The 21,256-nt window shown below is 43.6% G+C and overlaps 1 long non-coding RNA gene across 1 annotated transcript in view; it reads left to right on the forward strand.

The window, feature by feature from the left end:
- Window positions 1-14,205, forward strand: part of LOC144242961 (uncharacterized) — a 20,950-nt gene extending 6,745 nt beyond the window's left edge. The window contains exons 2-3 of the long non-coding RNA XR_013338505.1: window positions 10,253-10,408; window positions 13,265-14,205. This is a non-coding gene — a long non-coding RNA (uncharacterized LOC144242961). The remainder of the gene's footprint in view (window positions 1-10,252; window positions 10,409-13,264) is intronic.
- Window positions 14,206-21,256: the final 7,051 nt, after the last annotated feature.

Below are 21,256 nucleotides of genomic sequence, written 5' to 3' on the forward strand. Positions count from 1 at the left end.
CGAGCGAGAGAATCCCAAGCAGACTCCTCACCAGCAGCACAGAGCCCCACCCAGGGGTCAAGCTCACAACCCCTGGGACCACAACCTGAGCTGAAATCCAGAGTGGGTCGCTCAACCAACTGAGCCACGCAGGTGCCCCTGTGATTTAAATTAGCCTGACCCTTTAAAAAATAAGGTGGAGGGGCACCTGGGTGGCTCAGTCGGTTGAGCGTCCGACTTCGGCTCAGGTCATGATCTCACGGTTTGTGGGTTCGAGCCCTGCGTCGGGCTCTGTGCTGACAGCCAGCTCAGAGCCTGGAGCCTGCCTCAGATTCTGTATTTCCCTCTCTCTCTGACCCTCCCCTGCTCATGCTGCCTCTCTCTCTCTCAGAAATGAAAACATTAAAAAATAAAATAAAATAAAAAATAAGGTGGAAATAGTCCCCTCTAGAAAGCCGAAGGGAGATGTGATGAGCAGCCTCGAACATGCTCCCAGTCATCACCACCTCCTGCTACTGGCGCCCTGTGCACTCCATTCCCCTGGGGTGCAGGTGGGACCCACTTTTAACCAATAGAATACAGCTACAGGCGTGACAGAACGTCACTTCTGAAATTAGGACCTACCCCCACCTGCTTTGCTCTCTTTCTCTCCATGTCCCTCCCTCTCCTTCTCCATGTCTCTCTCTTCTCTTTCTTTGGATGAAACAAGCTGTCATATCAGCTTCGTCTTATACTTCCACCACGCTAAATTCCAGCCATATTGTACTACTCACTTCCCTGAACACAAACTCAGCTAAATTGATCGAGATGTTACCATTTCGTTTTAAGACTTCTAAAAGAGAAATGTGATCAAGTTAAATGAATAGTTTATAACAGATTTAATGATTATAAGAGGGCTAATGAGTAAAGTTAGCAAGGTCACTGGACTCAAGGCTAGTTTACAAAAATCAATTTTTATATACCAGCAATGAACAAAGAGGAAATTAAATTTTTTAAATATTTATTTATTTTTGAGAGAGAGGGAGACAGAGCATGAGCGGGGAAAGGGCAGAGAGACAGAGAGACAGAGGATCCGAAGTAGGCTCTGTGCTGACAGCAGAGAGCCTGATGTGGGGCTCAAACTCACAAACCACAAAATCATAACCTGAGCTGAAATCAAGACTCAGACACTCATGGGGCGCCTGGGTGGCTTAGTCGGTTAAGCGTCCGACTTTCGCCTAAGTCATGATCTCGCGTTCGTGGGTTGGAGCCCCGCGTCGGGCTCTGTGCTGACTGCCAGCTCAGAGCCTGGAGCCTGTTTCCCTCTCTCTCTGACCCTCCCCTGCTCAAGCTGTCTCTCTCTCTCTCCTAGAAATAAATAAAACATTAAAAAAAAAAAAAAGACTCAGACACTCCAGACACTCAACCGGCTGAGCCACCCAGGAGCCCCGGAAATTAAACTTTTAAAGCAAAATCACTTACCTTTTGAAAACCTTCAAACACCTCGTAATAATTCTGATGAAAAATGAATATGCAAGACCTGTGTACTGAATATTATAAAACAATATCGAAGAAAACTAAAAAAAGCCTTAAGTAGAGGGAATGTCATTTTTATGATCTAGAAGAAGCATAGATTCAACACAATGCCAATCAAAATCCCTGTAGCGTTTACGGGTGCATGTGCGTGTGTGTGTGCATATGTGCATGTGTAAATTGACAAGTTGATTCTAAAATATACGTGACGTACAAAAGGCCAAGAGGAGCCAAGATAATCTTGAAGACGAAGATGGGAGGCAGCCTTACCAGATAGCAAACCAAGCTTTTTAAAGTTATAGTAATTAAGCCTGTGATGGTGGTACATAAATGGACAAACGGGCTAATGAGAGACAAAATAGAGTCCAACCGCGGACTCACAACCTTTTTGGCTACCTGATTTATAGCAGAGGTGAGCCAGCAGTGTGTTAGGAAAGGGCGGTCTTTGTGATAATCGGTGCTAGATATCCTCATGGTGAAAAAATCTTGGCCTCTACCTCACACCAGATGGATTACTGATCTAAATGTGCAAGAAAACATAGAGAAACATCTTTATGATCTTGGAGTAGCCAAAAAGTGCTTAAACAAGACACAAAAAGTATTCACCATACGGGGGAAAAAAAAGAATAAATTGAACTAAATTAAAATTAGGAATTTCTGTGGTGCCCAGGTGGCTCAGTTGGTTAAGTGTCCGACTTTGGCTCAGGTCATGATCTCATGGTTCGTGGGTTCGATTCCCACCTCGGGCTCTGTGCTGACAGCTCAGAGCCTGGGGCCTGCTTCAGATTCTGTGTCTCCCTCTCTCTCTGTTCCTCCCCTGCTCACGCTCTGTCTCTCTCTCTCTCTATCTCTCTCTCCCTCAAAAAAATAAACAAACATTAAAAAAAATTTTTTTCTAATTTGGAACTTCTGTTCTTCAAAAGACACCATTAAACTCTGAAAGAGCAGAACAAAGTCTAGAAGAAATCCACTATACTCCTATCTGACAACAGAATTGTCATCATATTCTATAAAGAGGTTGCACAGAACAGCTGTTTTAAAAGCCAAAATATTAGGAAAGAAACGACACAACACCTTAAATGGGCGCCCCCAAAAGAGCAGATAGACAAATGTCCAATACACATACAATAAGGTGCTAAATATCATAGTTATCTGAGACATGCAAATAAATAAATAATGTAATGTAATGTAATAAATAGCACTATATACCCCCTAGAATGGCTAAAACACACACACACACACACACACACACACACACACAGAAGATATCAAGTGTTGGCAAGGATGTGAATGCTTAACAGACGGCCGAGAGGAGAGCTGGTTTGCAAACTGGCCTCTGTGCTCGGAGGGCAGAGAGAGACGGAGGAAAGAGGCAGATGAGTCCAGATTGGTGAGAGGAGGTGTTAATAAGCAAGGGAACTTACATATGAGGCTTGTCCTGAGCTGCCTTAGGTCTCTGCGTCCACTTGCCCGGATCTTAAAAGTTTATAGGGGCGCCTGAGTGGCTCAGTCGGTTAAGCGTTCCACTCTTGGCTTCGGCTCAGGTCATGATTTCACGGTTTCCTGAGTTCAAGCCCCACATCTGGCTCTGTGCTGACAGCATGGAGCCTGCTTGGGATCCTCTGTCTCCCTCTCTCTCTGCCCCCTCCCCCACTTGTGCTATCTCTGTCTCTTTCAAAACAAACTTTAAAACTTAGGGACACCTGGGTGGCTTAGTTGGTTAAACATCTGACTTCGGCTCAGGTCATGATCTCACAGTTTGTGAGTTTGAGCCCCACGTCGGGCTCTTTGCCAGCAGCGTGGAGCCTGCATGAGCCGCTCTCTCTCTGCTCCTCTCCCCCAAAATAAATTTTAAAAATTTAAAAGAAAAGAAAAAAAGAAATGAGACAAGAAAAAAAGACATCTCAGCCATCAGCCGAAGCCTCAGAAAAGGCACTTGGAAAGGCAGTTGTTTATAAATGAGGTCTTACAGCCTGAAAGGCAACAAAACAGTACTTTACTTATCTTTTACCATCAAACTTAAAAGCAAAACCAAATACAATTTCGGAGAACAAGAATCTGTTCAGAGACACCTTTGCACAATTCAAGAACAGGCCACCAAGTTTTTTTTTTGTTGTTTCAGGTGGTTCAAATATTTCACTAGCAGTTACATACTAGTTCAAGTTCAATTCCAGATAATGTTATACTTATTAATGGCAGAGGACCTGTTACATTCATCTCTGTATACTTCGTTGTGCTTAGTGTGTCTGTGTGTGGGACGTGCTTGATAAAAATCAATAAAGGACTTAATGAATTAGTAAATCAGTGAATAAAAGTGAGTGAATGAGCTATATGAAATATTTTTCCCCAAATCCTCTGTATATATATGCCTCCTTTTCACAAATCTGACCCAAGTGGCTAAAGAAATATAGAGTGTTTTCTATACGGTTTCTCCTAATTTGGTGGTATATTGTATTATAACTTGGCTCTCTGAAATACCCAGTTAGGCAGCATTGCTATGGAATTTTGTTTAGGGCTGTTCACAAAAATCAAAATCCAAAAAGGCCCCTAAAAGCAAAACCAGGGGCGCCTGGGTGGCTTAGTCGGTTAAGCGTCCGACTTTCTCTTAGGTCATGATCTCGCAGTTCGTGGGTTCAAGCTCCGCGTCGGGCTCTGTGCTGACTGCCAGCTCAGAGCCTGGAGCCTGTTTCAGAGTCTGTATCTTCCTCTCTCTCTGACCCTCCCCTGCTCACGCTGTCTCTCTCTATCCTAGAAATAAATAAAAATATTTTTAAAAAAAAAGCAAAACCAAAATACTTCGAGGCATCCACAAAAGGAAACACTACAAGCTTTTTTCAATCATTGCATCTGGAAGGATTGAGAGGGTGAGAGGGAGGTGGAGGCTGCGGAGGAAAAGGGACGTAATTCTGCCCGATGAAGGCAGGCAATGGTGTTCTTCAGGTTGAAGACGCAAAGGATGAGAATCGGATGAAGAGTTCAAGTTCTCTGACGGAGCGTCCGGGTGGCCCAGTGGTTAAGCGCCAGACTTCTTTCTGCTCAGGTCATGATCTTGCAGCTCCCGATTTCGAGCCCGGCATCCGGCTCTGTGCTGACAGCTCAGAGCCTGGAACCTGCCTTGTATTCTGCATTTCCCTCTCTCTCTGCCCTTCCCCCACTTGCGCTCTCTTTCTCAAAAATAAAAAAACATTAAATTAAAAAACTTAAAGAGTTCAAGTTCTCTGAAAACACATGAGAGATCTGGATAAACTCAATCCAGGTTTTTCCAACGACTCCCAAGTTGTTTCAATTAAAAAGCACTGCTTTCATTCTCTACAACGTATACTGAAAACGATTAAGAGTGACTCCACTTGGTAACCAGCAAGCTTGAGGAACGCATTGCCCAAAAATACAGTACAATTAGACAAACATAAAAGAGTTTCTTTAAAATGTTTGCATAAACGTTTAAAAGTCTGAGCCATACATGATGATTCATGTATGTATTCAAAGGGCATTTACTTAACACTTGCTTTGGTCCATACCCTGCTTGTACCAGATCAGAGAAACAGATGGGGGGCGAAAGAGGGGGACGACACAGAGAAGGATTCCACAAGAAAGCAAGAAGAGGGGCGCCCGGGTGGCTCTGTCAGTGAAGCGTGCCACATAGGCTCAGCTCATGATCTCGAGATTCGTGGGTTCAAGCCCTGCATCGGGCTCTGTGCTGACAGCTCGGAGCCTGNGGGGGAAGAATGAAAGAGATGTAGGGCCTGCAGCAGATGAGTGGAGTTCACAGTGCCACGGTTCGAAGTTGGCCAGGTCAGCAGCGGGGTGAGGTAGACACGCCCCCAAGAGCCGAGTCACCTGGACCCCTGCAGCCCCTTCCTGTGACCAGTGGGAATGGGGAAGGGGGGGCAAGCAAGGGCGGCTAGAAGATTAATTCTCTGTCCTCTCGAGTCGTCGTCGTCTAAGATCTCAGAAGCAGCGTGTGTGCCCAGGACCCTGCAACTCAGGACCAGGCTCTATGAGGTTTCTGACAGGAACTTCTTTTTTTTTTTTTTGGTTTTTTATTTAATTTTGAGACAGAGAGAGACACAGCACGAGTGGGGGAGGGGCAGAGAGAGAGGGAGACACAGAATCTGAAACAGGCTCCAGGCCCTGAGCTGTCAGCACAGAGCCTGACGCGGGGCTCGAACCCACGAACCGCAAGATCATGACCTGAGCCCAAGTCGGACGCTTAACCGACTGAGCCCCCGAGGCACCCAGTCTGACAGGAACTTCGGAGTCTGGGGTGGGTGAGCTCTCGCTCTCTGGATAATAAATCTTTCCCGTAATAAGATCCTAAATCTGATTTCTTGCTTTTCCAAGTCCAGAGCGGTGCCCTCCTCGAACCATTGTATGTCTTAGGTGAGTCTGAGCTGGAAGATTCTCTGGATCACCCTGCGTCCTCCCGCACCTTGCAGACCGTGGGCAGAAGGCTTAAGAACAGACTCAGGGCTGGCATCCTGCCCCCTCGCTGGCACAGGACACCAGACTGGTGGACAAATAAGGCAATTCCCTTTGCAACTCTGGCTCTGTGCAAGTTCCACGACAACCTATTGACATGTCACTTTGCAACTGCAAATAATTGCCATGTTCTGACTGTTGACTAGAGACATTCCTACCATTACAAGAAGAGCAGGTTCCAAGTCAATGTTTTTAATATAAGGATCGTTTCCAACTGCAGACATTCATTCCTAACTTGAGGAGAAAATATTTTCCCGCTGATGAAATTTATCAAAGTGGTGTATAATCTTTTGGGAAGAAAACCCGTAGCAGCGATATAACGTCAGCCAGGAACCATATGTTTAAAAAAGCAGACATTTTAAACTAAGGACAATATATCAATGATGGGGCTGATTCACTTCATCGTGTGCTGCTGTCACGCCCATGTCACCTGTGAAATGTTTGCAAAAAAATCCCTACACTTAGAACACTACTGGAAATGGACCTCATAAGTCACTTTAGGAATACTTTCAGACCAAAATCATCTTAGGATAATCTTAAAAGAATGATCAATTGCTCAATACTTTATGTGTTATAAATGCAAAAGAAAATAATATCTAACAGTCAATGCACACTGGCAGAAACTTCTCAGTAAAAAGACATTCATTTCGCCCATAATTTTATTATTTTCATACCTTATATCATTTTGTAAGCCAAGGTTCTTTTAAAGTAGGCTGGATTCTAGCACAAAACAAGATTACTAAATTTTTCCCTAAGGCGTTAAGTCATTACTACTTTCAGAGCATAATTGTATGTATTTTAATAACAGTATTTTAAAGAACCCAGTCTAATGTCTATTCCAGATCACTGTTTTCATGTATTGAATGTCCCAATACTGCTTTACAGGATAAACAAACCAATTCTATTCCATCCAATGGCTAATGAGACAGGACCTATAATGTGTGTATGTCTCTCTTTCTCTCTCTCTCTCTCTCATTTTGTATTGTTTCCTGTAACATTTATGTTTGAATGTTAACATTTTTGTTTTAATTATAACTTTTTTTCTTCAGATTATAAAAGAATGAAAATTGCCCATAGCCTGTCTTCCAAAGAGAATCACTTTTACCATTTTGTGCATTTGCTTACAGTCTTAAAAAGCAACTGTTTGATTTTTTAAGATTTTTAATTTTTGTAGATTTATTTTTATTTAAGAGAGAGACAGAGCACATGTGAACAGAAGGAGAGAGACAGAGAATCCCAACCAGATTCCCCATCCTCAGTGTAGAGCCCGACATGGGTTTCAATCCCACGATCCTGAGCTCATGACCTGAGCTGAAATCGAGTCAGAAGCTCAACCGAGCCACCCAGGTGCCCCTGTTTTTTATAAAAGTAATCTCTGCACCCGACATGAAGCTTGAACTTATAAACCCAAGGTCAAGAGCATGTCAGAGTCGCATGCTCTACTGACAGAGCCAACCAGGTGCTTCAATTTAATTTTAAAATTTTTTCTTTTTTTAATTTTTAAAAATGTTTTTATTTATTTTTGAGAGAGACAGAGAGGGAGACAGAGCATGAGCAGGGGAGGGGCAGAGAGAGAGGGAGATACAGAAACCAAAGCAGGCTCCAGGCTCTGAGCTGTCAGCACAAAGCCTGACACCGGGATTGAACCCACGAACTCAGAGCATGACCTAAGCTGAAGTCTGATACTCAACTGACTGAGCCTCCCAGGTGCCCCTAAAAATTTTCTTTCTCATTATATAAAAGGAATACATGCTCTTTCAAGAAATCGATCAGGGGCACCTGGGTGACTCAGTGGGTTAAGCACCTGACTTCAGCTCAAGTCATGATCTCATGGTTCATGGGTTCGAGCCCCACATCAGGCTCTGTGCTGACAGCTTGCTCAAAACCCTGGAGCCTGTTTCGGATTCTGTGTCTCCCTCTCTCTCTGACCCTCCCCTGCTCACACTGTCTCTCTTTCTCAGAAATAAATAAAACATTAAAATTTTTTTCAAAAAAATAAATCGATCAAGTGTTTTTGATAAACTTGTTTTTCAAAATATGATGTTAGTGAAACACAAGCATCTGAGGACACAGGAGTGCTAAGTAACAAATCTTTCAGGAAGGCAGGGTGGAAGTAATTATCATTATTGCGTATGTGTGGCCTTCTGACCTCGAGACTCTGTTTAGGAATCTTTCCTACAAAAATTCTTGTTCATGCATCTAAAGATAAGGATAGTCACTGAAACACTCTTTATAATAGAAGAAATTAGCAAATAGCTTAATATCCATCATTAAGGATAGAGTCAAATGAATGGTAATATAGCTTGTATGTATACATATTTATATATATTATAAATACTATGCCACTATTAAAATGAATGAGATGAGCAGCACTCTCAACAATAGCTAAAACATGGAAAGAGCCTAAGTGTCCATCAACGGATGAATGGATCAAGAAGATGTGGTTTATCTATACCATGGAATACTACATGGCAATGAGAAACAATGACATCTGGCCATGTGTAGCAACATGGATGGACCTTGAGGGTGTTATGCTGAGCGAAATAAGTCAGGCAGAGAAGGACAAATATCATATGTTTGCACGTATAGGAGGATTAGGAGGAACTTAACTGAGGAACAAGGGGGAGAAGAAGGGCGGAAATGGTGGGGGAAAGGGAGAGAGGCAAACCATGAGAGACTCTTGAATGCTGAGAACAAACTGAGGACTCATGGGTGTGGGGGGGAGGGGGGAGATGGGCATGGAGGAGGGCACTTGTGGGGATGAGCACTGGGTGTTATATGGAAACCAACTTGACAATAAACTATTTGTAAAAATAAAATAAAATAAAAATAAAGACAAAATGTAAAAAATGAATGAGATGAAGTGAATTTAGATCAAATTTATTTTTAAAATTTTTGAATTAAAAAGAGGAAGTAAACCTACATATACTGATATTTACAAATCTCCCAAGATGCGGTATAAAATGATAAAGGTAAATTCTAGGACAATATGTATGGTATGACCACATCTATGCACATATACACATAGATGCAAAGAAAAATGCATGGGGAGGGACTGGAAGGGTGACACAAAACTGTCACCTCTGGGGCAGGAGCACGGAGGGGGACAGCGAGGTGGGACCCTCAAACTCAGCACAGGGTCACTGTGGCTGGCCTGACTCTTTTCACTAAGAATGAACTCATGTATTACTTATATAATTTTAAAAAGTGAAACTGTCCAACACACTCGTCATTGTCAGAGAACATATTAGTTTAGTTTTTAAAAATACCACCTCTTAGATGATAAGAGATAGGTGATTATAAAACATTCAGATAATGTAAAAATGTAATCAAGAAGATAAAAAATCACCAGAGATAGACTCTTGTACTTTCTTCTATTCACATATGTGTGTGTATGTATACTGATATACATAGATATGTCCATGTGCATATTTAAAGACAAAATTGAGGCCATATTGTGTATATATTTTATATTCTGATTAATTTTTCATTTAATATTTATCATGACAGTATCATGTAATTAGAGTTTGAAAACATGATTTTTTAAAAATGCCTTATTTATTAATTTTGAGAGAAAGAGAAAAGGGGATGGCACCTGGGTGGCTCAGTCAGTTAAGCGTCCGACTTCGGCTCAGGTCATGACTTTATGGTTCATGGGTTCAAACCCCGCATCAAGCTCTGTGCTAACAGCTCAGAGCCTGGAGCCTGCTTCAGATTCTGTGTCTCCCTCTCTCTCTGCCTTCCCGCCTCAAGTTCTGTCTCTCTCTGTCTCAAAAATAAACAAAATAAATAAACATTAAAAAAAATTGTTTTTAAAAGAAAGAGTGAGCATGTGCACAAGCAGGGAAGTGACAAACAGTAAGGAAGAGAGAATCCCAAGCAGGCTGTGTGCTGTCAGAGCACACAGAGCCCAACGCGGGGCTTGATCTCGCGAACCTTGAGATCATGATCTGACCCAAAATCAGGAGTCCCACACCCAAACAACTAAGCCATCCAGGCACCCCGAGAACATGATTTTTTTTAATGAAATAATTCAAGCATACACAAACACAGAAACTCATATGGTGAGCAACACGGACCAGATGAATAAACTCCATTTGCACGCTCTTCAACTCCACTGTCCCTTCTCTCTCTCCGTGAGCAACACATTGATTTGAATTTGGTGTTTGTCATTCCCGTGCGGGTTCTAGACATTTTACATACTATTTGTATGTACGGAAGAATATACAGTAATGCTTTGCTGAAAACATGGCCTGTCGTTCTTGCTTTCTTTCTTTAATAGGGGTACAGGGGAGAGAGGCAGAGGGAATGAGAGAAAGAATCCTAAGCAGATTGCATGCTCAGCATGGAGCCCAGTGGGGGGCTCGATCTCACCACCCTTGCATCCTGACCTGAGCCTAAATCAAGAGACAGACGTTCAACCAACTGAGCCGTGCAGGTACCTCTGAAAACTTAGTGTTTAATACCCGCTTAATGTTCTTTTTTTTAAGTTTATTTATTTATTTTTTAATATTTATTCAGTTTTGAGAGACAGAGTGTGAGTGGCGGAGGGGTGGAGAGAGAGGGAGACACAGAATCTGCATCAGGCTCCAGGCTCTGAGCTGTCAGCACAAAGCCAGACGCAGGGATCGAACCCACAAACCGTAGGCTCATGACCTGAGCTGAAGTCGGATGCTTAACCTACTGAGCCACCCTAGTGCCCCTATTTACTTATTTTGAGAGAGAGAGAGAGCGCACAAGTAGGGAAGAGGCAGAGAGAGAGGGAGAGAGCGAATCCCAAGCAGGCGCTGCACCACCAGCACAGAGCCCGCAGTGGGGCTTGAACCCACTAACTATGAGATCATGACCTGAGCTGAAGTCGGATGTTTAACAGACTGAGCCCCCCAGGCGCCCCCTGATTAATATTCTATTTTACAGACATGCTATATAATCATTCAGCTTGTCCCCGGTGAGTGGGCATTTTAGAACAAATAGCGTTTTTACATTTCCTTTTTTGGTAAAGTCAAAATCAGTTGCTACGAAAAAGGTGCGGTGTCCTTGCTGGAATTACTCTATTACCGTCACAAACTCCAGCGCCAACCCCACATTTCCCGTGTCTTCTTTACTTGGCTCTGTTTTCAGAGAACTTATCTGCCAGTCCCCTGTGGAAAGAGTATCAGAAGCCTGGAGGCCAAAAAAGCACTGCTCTTTACAGTCCTGCTCTGGGCTCTCACTTCGCCCTAGACGTCATCGATCTTGCAGGCCACACACTGGACACAACAGCACAAGTTGTTCCATTACAACTGCTTGGGGCCTGCGGTGGCTGGTTTCTCTTTCCAAGTTTGACTCTTTCTTCTTTGTAACATGATCATCGAACACCTCCCGTTCTAATCTAACCATAATCTCTCTCTAGGCTTAGGTTTCTGCAAATAAGTCAGATATCTGTCACCTGACTTGACATTTCATCAGAATGATAGCCACTTCTAGGAAGCCACTACTAAGCGCATCAGTCACCAGGAAGTATGACAAAAGAACAATGCTAATCCCTGAATATGGCAGAATTTCTACACTCTCAATCAGCAGTCCGTTTCAAGAAGGAACAACTGATTCCAGCCATTGCTCGTAATCTCTTTGAAAGCCTTTTTTTGAGGGGCGCCTGGGTGGCTCAGTCGGTTGGCTGTCCGACTTTGGCCCAGGTCATGATCTTGCAGTTGGTGGGTTCGGGCCCTGCGTCGGGCTCTGTGCTGACAGCTCAGAGCCTGGAACGTGCTTCAGATTCTGTGTCTCCCTCTCTCTCTGCCCATCCGCCACTCACACTTTGTCTCTCTCTCTCTCTCTCTCTCTCTCTCAAAAATAAATAAACACTAAAAAAAATTTTTTTTTTAATGTTTTATTTATTTCTAGGAGAGAGAGATTGACAGCGTGAGCAGGGGAGGATCAGAGAGAGAAGGAGTCACAGACTGAAACAGGCTCCAGGCTCTGAGCTGGCAGTCAGCACAGAGCCCGATGTGGGGCTCAAACCCACGAACCGCAAGATCATGACCTAAGCGAAAGTCGGACGCTTAACCGACTAAGCCACCCAGGCGCCCCTAAAAAATTTTTTTTAGAAACTTCTTTTTAAATGGAATCTCCTAGATGGTGACAAAGCTTTTCCTCCGGACAGTCAGTTCCATTTTAAAAAGCACCTGAGAGGGGTTTGGAGGCAGCTGGGGTGGTGGCGCCTGTGCCAGAAGTGCCCTGTCCTGCTACTGAGATGACATCAGTACAGCAGCCACGTGGATGGGCCACGTGGGCTGTTGGTGATCAGTATCTATCCTGATGGGCCAGGGCCTGTGCTGTCCCAGTTATAAAAATAATCTGAGGGGCGCCTGGGTGGCTCAGTCGGTTAAGCGTCCGACTTCAACTCAGGTCACAATCTAACAGTTCGTGGGTTCGAGCCCCGCGTCGAGCTCTGTGCTGACAGCTAGCTCAGAGCCTGGAGCCTATCTTCGGATTCTGTGTCTCCCTCTCTCTCTGACCCTCCCCTGCTCACACTGTTTCTCTCTCTGTCTTTCAGAAATAAATTAAAAATAAATAAATAAATAATCTGAATCTCATCCCCCCAGGAGCTTTGATCACCCTCCCATTTCCATTAGCCATCCCCAAAGTGCCCCCCAAATTATGCCATTCTCGTTACGCAAAAATATGTAGTTGAAAGAATAACTGTTGACTTGTGGGTCATGTGAATACATTCTTGGGTTTAAGACATGTGCTTTACTATTTCCAGTTCCTACCAGAAGTATTTTTTTAACTTATTTTTTTAAGTTTATTTTATTTGAGAGAGAGAAAGCGCAAACAGGAGAGGGGCAGAGAGGAAGAGAGGGAAGGAATCCCAAGCAGGCTCCACACCGTCAGTGCAGAGCCCGATGCAGGCCTTGATCTCACAAACCGTGAGATGATGACCTGAGCTGAAATCAAGAGTCAGATGCTTAACCTACTGAGCCCCCCAGGCACCCCTAAGAATACCCTTTTTATAGCAATTAATTTATATAGCTTCAAAGAAATGAAAAGGACAATCACTCAAGTGACTGCTGAAAATGTTGAAGAGGTACCTGGGTGGCTCAGTCAGTTGAATGTCAGACTCTTGATTTCAGCTCGGATCATGATCCCAGGGTCACAGGATTGAGCCCCACATCAGGCTCCATGCACAGTGTGAAGCCTGCTTAAGATTCTGCCTCTGCTCCTCTCCACCACCCCTCTAAAACAAAATGAAAATTAATCATTTTTTTAAAAAAGAAAACTTTTTTTATTTTTAATGTTTATTTCTTTTTGATAGAGAAGAGAGAGGGAGACACAGAATCCGAAGCAGGCTCCAGGCTCCAGGATGTCAGCACAGAGCCCAACTTTGGGCTTGAACCCATGAACTGTGAGACCATGACCTATGCCAAAGTTGGACACTTAACTGACTGAGCCACCCAAGGGCCCCAAAAAGAAAGCATTTTAAAGTCCAGATATTCCCCATTTCTTCAGACCAATGGACAAAGGGTGAATCTGAACATGGAAGAGCTAAATTCAGATCCAGAAAGAGACTCCCTGTGGATGTGAATTCTGGAGACTTTCTTCAAACGTTCCTCCTCATGCTGAGCTAACCCAGCTTCAGAAAAGCACGCAGAACATGGTGGAGAATCAAGGAGAACAAAAAGGGAAAGCTTCCAACCACCAAAGGGACGTGGAGAGCCACCTGCACACCCCTCAGTTGTTCCCCAGGGGAGCAAGGGACCCTGGAGCTGGGCCCTGCCACTCAGGAATGGCAGAAAGCGACGGGGATCCGGATGTCAGGCTCCTTGTCCACCGTGAGCATGGCTGGCCCAGGCCACGCTGGACTGAGAAGCCAATGAGGCCAGAAAATCACGGCCCCAGTAAGTGGGAAGGCTCCGAGTGTTCAAAAATTCACACTTGTTTTGTAAAATGCCTTCTTTTGCTAGCAATCAACCCACAGCCTCAGGATCCAGGGCTCAGAAGCAATTTAGATGGGCGATTTTCTGTATTACGACACACAAAAATGCAGCGCCGATGCGTGATTGGTTTTATTTCACAGCATTGTATTCCATGATCTCAGTTCGGCTACAGCGGCTTCACGTGCCAGACGGGGCTAGAACACCACCAGCAGGAGCAGAAGAAGGAAGAGCGAGTCTCGTTAAGCACATGAGTGCTCACTGGGCCTAACTGGGTTCAAGTTCTGGCTCTGTGACCCGGGACCTTTAGCAGGTTACTTACCCCAGGACTCAATTTCCTTATCTGTGAAATGGAAATAATAAATAATTTCTACTTCATAGGTTTATGGTGAAGATTTGAACAGAAGAATGCATGGGGAGAATATGGCTATTGTTTTAGCTATTATTGTTAGAAATAGTGGTCATTAGGGGCCCCTGGGTGGCTCGGTCAGTTAAGCGTCCGACTTCAGCTCAGGTCATGATCTCACAGTTTGAGTTCAAGCCCCGTGTCGGGCTCTGTGCTGCCCACTCAGAGCCTGGAGCCTGCTTCAGATTCTCTGTCTCCTTCTCTCTCCGCCTCTCCCCTGCTCACCTACTGTCTCCCTCTCTCAAAAATGAATAAACTTAAAAAAAATTTTTTTAAAGAAACACTGGTCATTACCACGTGATGGACCTTGTAAATACAATCTCTATATAACCCCAGAGGACAGAGAGACCATGACAATGATAATGATAAAATAACTGGTCTCTTGTCACAGAAACACTGGCTAGTTCTAGAAAGGTCTATGAATATGACAATGGTGGGTGGTGATCTTTTGAAAAGCATTATTGAGATCCTTCCTGTAAACATAGCCTAATCATGTTCAGTAGGAGGAATCTATCTCCCACAGTAGAAGTGCTGGGCGTCTCTCTCCCCTCAGAAAATTCCTTTAATTCTTAGTCCTGTCGGGTTCTGAGAACTGTGCCAGAACAACGTTAGAGGCTGTTCCTTTGTTACCAACTGTCTTCCCTTACAGGGCGGCATTGTTTTCCCAGTTCTTCTCTGCCCCCTTCTCCTGTGAGCTTCGCCCGGACGGCATAGTCCCTCCTACCAGCACTCAGGTCCCTTTCTTATACCCTGGATGTTGGGTTTGGCCCCATGAATCAGTTTGGCCAACGGCATGTTTGTGGATGTGATACAAGCAAAGGCTTGAACTGTATATTTGGGCTCGCCCTCTAGCATCTAGCACTGCTGGCACTGCCGTGGGAAGAGCGTGTCCCAGCCAGCCTGCTGGTCCAAGAAATGTGAAGCAGACCTAGATCCAGCCTGTGGCTTGGAGCCATATCCGGTCAAGCATGGGCTGGACCAACCAGCCTGCAGACACGGGAGTGATCCAATCACTGCTGTTAAAACCACTGAGCTTCAGGACCATTTGTTACACAGCCACAGCTAACTGAGAAACTGCCAGCCCATTTGTTTTTGGTGTACTGTAGCTAAAGCTTTTTTTAAAAATCCACAAATAGGGGCGCCTGGGTGGCTCAGTCAGTAAAGTGTCTGACTTCAGCTCAGGTCATGATCTCACGGTTCGTGGGTTCGAGCCCCACGTCAGGCTCTGTGCTGCCAGCCAGCTCAGAGCGTGGAGCCTGTTTCAGATTCTGTGTCTCCCTCTCTCTCTGCCCCTCCCCCACTCGTGCTCTGTCTCTCTGTCTCAAAAATAAATCAACTATAAAAAATTTTTTTAATGAATAAAAATAAATAAATAAATACATCCACAAACAGAGGGCACCTGGGTGGCTTAGTTGGTTAAGCATCTGACTTTGGCTCGGGTCATGATCTTATGGTTCATGAGTTCAAGCCCCACTCTGGGCTCACTGCTGTCAGCACAGAGCCCGTTTCAGATCCTCTGTCTCCCTCTCTCTCTCTCTGCCCCTCCCCCGCTTGCGTGTGTTCTCTTGCTCTCTCAAAATAAACATTTAAAAAAATCTTTAAAAGAATAAATAAAAATAAAACATTAAAATCCCTAAATAAAAACAGATACAGATATGTATGAAATAATACACCAGTTTATATAAATACCCCAGAAAAAAATGTGACCAAATTTACTAGAGGGGAATATGCTTTCTCCTTCCTCGGATTTTCTGAGTGAGTTACTAGAGTATAAATCAAACATGAAACGAAAATCTAATCTTTAATTAGCAGGTTAGTTTTTTATTTCAGTAGGTAGGCAATGGGATAGAATAGCACAGGTTTAGAAAAATAATACTGTTTGGAACAGAAAAGCATGTAAACTTAAAATTAATTACATTAATTAACTATGTCTCTTTGCCTATAATTACTTCTGCTTATTGATTTAAGTATTATTAACCAAAAATGAGGTAAAATCCACTATCCTTTATATCAGAAAGAACACTAGGTGGTTCAGAGGATCCACTCTTTTCACTCCTGATTTTTCCCAAACATTTCCTATGTGTATGTTTTTAGCATAGTCCTAGTTTAGTGTCATCCAATGAAAACATCACCTAGATATTATTGGTACATTTTGAAAGGCAGAATCAGCGCCTGGGTGGCTCAGTCAGTTAAGCGTCCAACTTTGGCTCAGGTCATGATCTCACCGTTCATGAGTTTAAGCCCCATGTTGGGTTCTGGGCTGACAGCTCAGAGCCTGGAGCCTGCTTCAGATTCTGTGTCTCCCTCTCTCTCTGCCCCTCCCCTGATCACCCTCTGTCTCTCTCTCTCAAAAATAAATAAAAACATTAAAAAAAAAAAGAACTCAGTCTTTCTGTCTCTCTCCTTTGTACATTGGCTATCATCCCCACGCACATCACTTCATGGTTGCAAGATGGCTACTATGGTTCCCAGTCTCACATGCAAGTTCAAGGCAGAAAGAAGGGAGAAGCTACTACTGAGTCAGCCACTACTTTCTCATGTGGCAAAAGAGCAAAAATGCTCCAGAAGCTTCCCTAAACACTCCCTCTTGCATCTCATTGGCAAGAAAAGGAACACACGCCCACAACACGACTCGATGAAAGGGAAACTGGGAAATTGATTCTGAATTTAGCAGTATTTCTCCATAACTGAGCTTGCAATCGAGGAAACTGAACATTTGATGGGTGAGCAAGAAAAATTAGATTTTCATGGTTCGTTATATTGCAAATAAAGAGACCAAAAGTTAAAAACTGAGTTCCTACTTCAAAGCAAAGTCATTATCAAGCATCTGATTCCGGAATATTATACACAGAAACCGCACAAGCCTGGCTCTTGCTGCTGAGAATCTGTAATCCGAGACAATCTGGTAATAATCTCATTTGGGCCATCAAAGGGGAGGGCATTATGTTAAGTTATTAAATGATATGTGATGACTTTTAGAAGTGGAAACTCTTGGAAATGCAAAGTGCTGGAATCAGTAGTTAAGTCTTCATTCCCTGTTCCAACAAGTAAAATCAGAAATTGCCAGTGATGTATGTCCTAAATCACATCTGCTGCTCTACAGAAACAGATGACTGGGTATGCTTTGATTATGAAATAAGGGCAGTGATTTGTATTCACGGCTGGGGGAATTAGTATCCTTACTCTGCAGTCACACCTAGAAATAATGTAAGACAGAATGATGATTCAAAAGTTATTCTTAGGCAGAGAAAAAAAGTACATAAAAGAAATAGAACAGAAAATTGGGGGGTGTAAAGGAAATTCTTTTTTCTGCCTAGATTAAAAGAATTTGCTTTTCGATTTTATTTCCTCTTTTGTCAGTCCAGGAAAGCAATATCATGTGCAACTTTAGGCTTTTTTTTTTTTTTAATTCTAAGCTTCTGGTTCAACTTGCCACATTTCCTTTCTACCAACAGACATTCTCCACGACTCCTTCTCTTGATCTCCATGGGATCCTGTACTTTGCACTAGTTTTGATTTTTGTGAAGACCTGAATCATTCTGTAAGCTGTCATGAAATATCTCCCATAAAGCTGTGGCCCCAGGACAGATGGAGGAATTAACTCAGAGGAGGAAAGAGCAGTCTGAGCAGCCTTATTCTGAGGCACAGCCTTATTCACAGCCGTCGAGGTGATCTCAGCAGGCAAGAACCAGGGAACGGGGATGCCAGGCTCTGGTCTCTGGTTTCAGCCCAGTGACTGTGCGATCCTGTTTCCTCCCTGTCTGCGCCCAGATATCAGAAGCAGATGCTTATTGGAGGCAGCCAGCAATCGCAACCTTACTTCGGCCCCTTATCATGTTCTTCTAGCTCAGAACGGCCCATCTATGTTCAAGAGCAACTTGGTTTTCTGGCCCAACTTTTCTCTGAAGCATAAATAACTGCAGCCTTTACAGGGCTTCATAGGGTGGAGAGTGGTCTGGGTTCCAGGGAAAAATTTCGCCTTAAACCTAACCTAAAGTACAGCCATTTCACATCTACTTTCTTTTCTTCTTCTTCTTCTTTTGTTTTATCTCTGCTCTCTTTCCCCCTCTCTCTCTGTACACATTTATAACAGAAACCTGCCATTCCAGTCATTTAAAAGCTATTTTACTCTAGTATTAAAGTTGTCCTGTATAACAGAGCTGGTAGTCCATTTCATGAAAATTTATTTCCATGCATATGAACCAAAAATTTCAAAGACTCCAATGCATATAAAATTAATAAACCTGAACGCTGCCTGAGAGCACAGCCGTGGTGAAATCTACAAATTGAAATCACTGTTGCAGCCCAAATATATTCACGTTTTAAAACTACTTGGCTTTCTTGACCAAATACATGTTTGCCCGTAGTGAGCTGTCTTGGTGTGGGGCCAGGGGCACTGTCAGGGCAAGTTCAGACGTCCTCAGGACATCTGGGTTAAGATAACAGCAGAAAGTCTAAAGCGGGGGCCATGTCCCAGTGAAAGACCAGGACGGACAGGATTTGGAGCAACCCAGGACAGCTCAGGCTCTTGCATCAAAGAAAAGAGAGGAGAGGCCAACAGCTAGAGTGTGCCCGATACCTCCCAAGTGTTTACTACTCACTTTGCATACATCGATTCACTTAATCACTGTGTTTCATATATGAGGGAGATAGGTTTCTTGCTTTTACAGATGGGGAAAGCTCTTTGACAACACCTTGGTTGGGGCGCCTGGGTGGCTGTCAGTTGAGTGTCCAACTTGGGCTCAGGTCATGATCTCACGGTTCATGGATTCGAGCCCCGTGAGCCCCACATCAGGCTCTGTGCTGACAGCTAGCTCAGAGCCTGGAGCCTGTTTCAGATTCTGTGTCTCCCTCTCTCTCTGACCCTCCCCTGCTCACGCTGCCTCTCTCTCAGAAACAAATGAAAACATTTTTTAAAAATTTAGAAAATGCCTTGGTTAACCGTCTTCAGTTCCTAAGCCACCAGATGGGGTAGATCCTATTCATCTTATCATGCGTGATTCCATTGTTTTACGATGTGCCAAATACATAGAAGGTACTCATTTAATAATAAACAGCCCTCCCTTGACTCTCTTCCTGACGAGGCTTGCCCCTTGGGAGCTGATCTTGCTAGACTTTAATAAGACCTTAACCAGCAAGACTATCATTCAGAATAGAAGCGGGGGAAAAGACCTTAACTAATTAGGGGTGCTCTCTGTTTCCTTTGAGGCAGGGGATCATCTGTAAGCCTCCGGTTCCCTGATACAAATCAGGACCAGATGCTCTGGCCACATCTGTGTCTCAGTCCGGGTGGGAGGCTCCTGGGGTCAGGTTCCAAGCCCTACAGTTGGTATCTCAACCTCTCATCAGGTTTCTCCAAGCAAGGCGAGCACATGATCACCAATATCTTTCCTCCATCTGATTCACAGCCGAGCCCACCGTGTAACTTAACAATAATATCGTGTCCTGTGTCCCCAAAACATTTGATAAGATCATTCGGAACAAATGCAGATCCCCCAAGGGATTATGGTCCTATTAATTTTGGTTTTACATCTACGTTAGTCATATTAATTCCTCCCGGGCTGAGATTTATACCTATTTCACAACCACTATAGTGGCAACTAGAGAATCTTTTCGTTTTCTGTTCTGATTTATTCAACTATATCTCTTTGCATCTAGTAAAAACCAAAAAGACTATTTCTCAAAACATGTGAGAAGCTGAGGTGATTATATAGAAACTGACTGTGTGATCACCAATTTCTTGGAAACCTTGTTGAGGTTTCTTCCTTCCTACCCACCACTGACACAGCTCATAACCACACCCCTTCTCAGTCCTTAAGGTGTAAGGTAGCATGTGTTAAACTTCTTCTGTATTTTTAACTTGAAAAAATTTTAGAAAAAAATTGAAAAACTAGTGCAAAGATTTTTTTTTGAAAAAAATTTTAAGTGTACTTGTCTATTTTGAGAGAGACAGAGATAGAGCAAGTAGGGGAGCGGCAGAGACAAAGGGAGACAGAGAATCCCAAGCAGGCTCCGCACTGCCAGCACAGAGCCCGATGTGGGGCTTGAACCTATGAAAGCACAAGATCACGACCTGAGCTGAAACCAAGAGTCGGTCGCTCAACCAACTGAGCCACCCAGGTGTCCCACAAAGAATTTTTATACATTCTTTATGAGATTCCCAAATGTTAACATTTTACATTCATTCTCTTTCTAGGTATGTATTCATATGCACACAGAGGGCACTCAATTAAAGCATGTTGAGTTACTTGACACCTTGAGGGCATCGGATTATATAATCTCTAATTTTCCTTCTCTGAGGAATCTATGATGTTATTGCTTGTACATAAGGTACACTCTTTAATAATGTTTGTAATACGTATTCACACACAACATCGAAACACTAATAATCAGTCAATTCGGCCAAATGATAAGCTAATAGTTCAGAGGCAAATATTTGCCATTTCCCCAAACATCACATTAGATGCCAAGTCATACAAGAATTGTCTTGTAAACAGGACATGAGTGAGAGTGAATTATCCCTGCCCAAGAAGTGAAAAGTAAGAGAGCTGATGCCCTTAAAAGGTAGACGGAAAAAATCAGGTAGGGATACATCAAAGCCACCTTCCCACGTGGGATCCCCTGAAGCTTAGAGGCAACACTGATGTCCATTCTCGTGGGTCCCACAAGTGCCACACGAAGTCCCCAAGTCTGCGTGTTTCCCTGTGTTCTCTGTTCTTTTTTTTTTCAGATTAATTAATTTTTTAATTTATATCCAAGTTAGTTAGCATGTAGTGCAACAAAGATTTCAGGAGTGGATTCCTTAATACCCCTTACTCATTTAGCCCATCCCCCCTCTCACTCTTCTGCCCCGTTGTGAGAAATCAAGGCGATACCACACGCAGGTGCTCCAGCCCACACCCCACCTGAGTCCCCAGCCAAACACAGCATCAGTGGTGGTCATGGGGGGTACACCATCTTGGACATC

The sequence above is a fragment of the Crocuta crocuta genome, unplaced genomic scaffold (assembly GCF_008692635.1).
Source record: "Crocuta crocuta isolate KB4526 unplaced genomic scaffold, BGI_CrCroc_1.0 scaffold128, whole genome shotgun sequence".
NCBI lineage: Eukaryota > Metazoa > Chordata > Mammalia > Carnivora > Hyaenidae > Crocuta > Crocuta crocuta.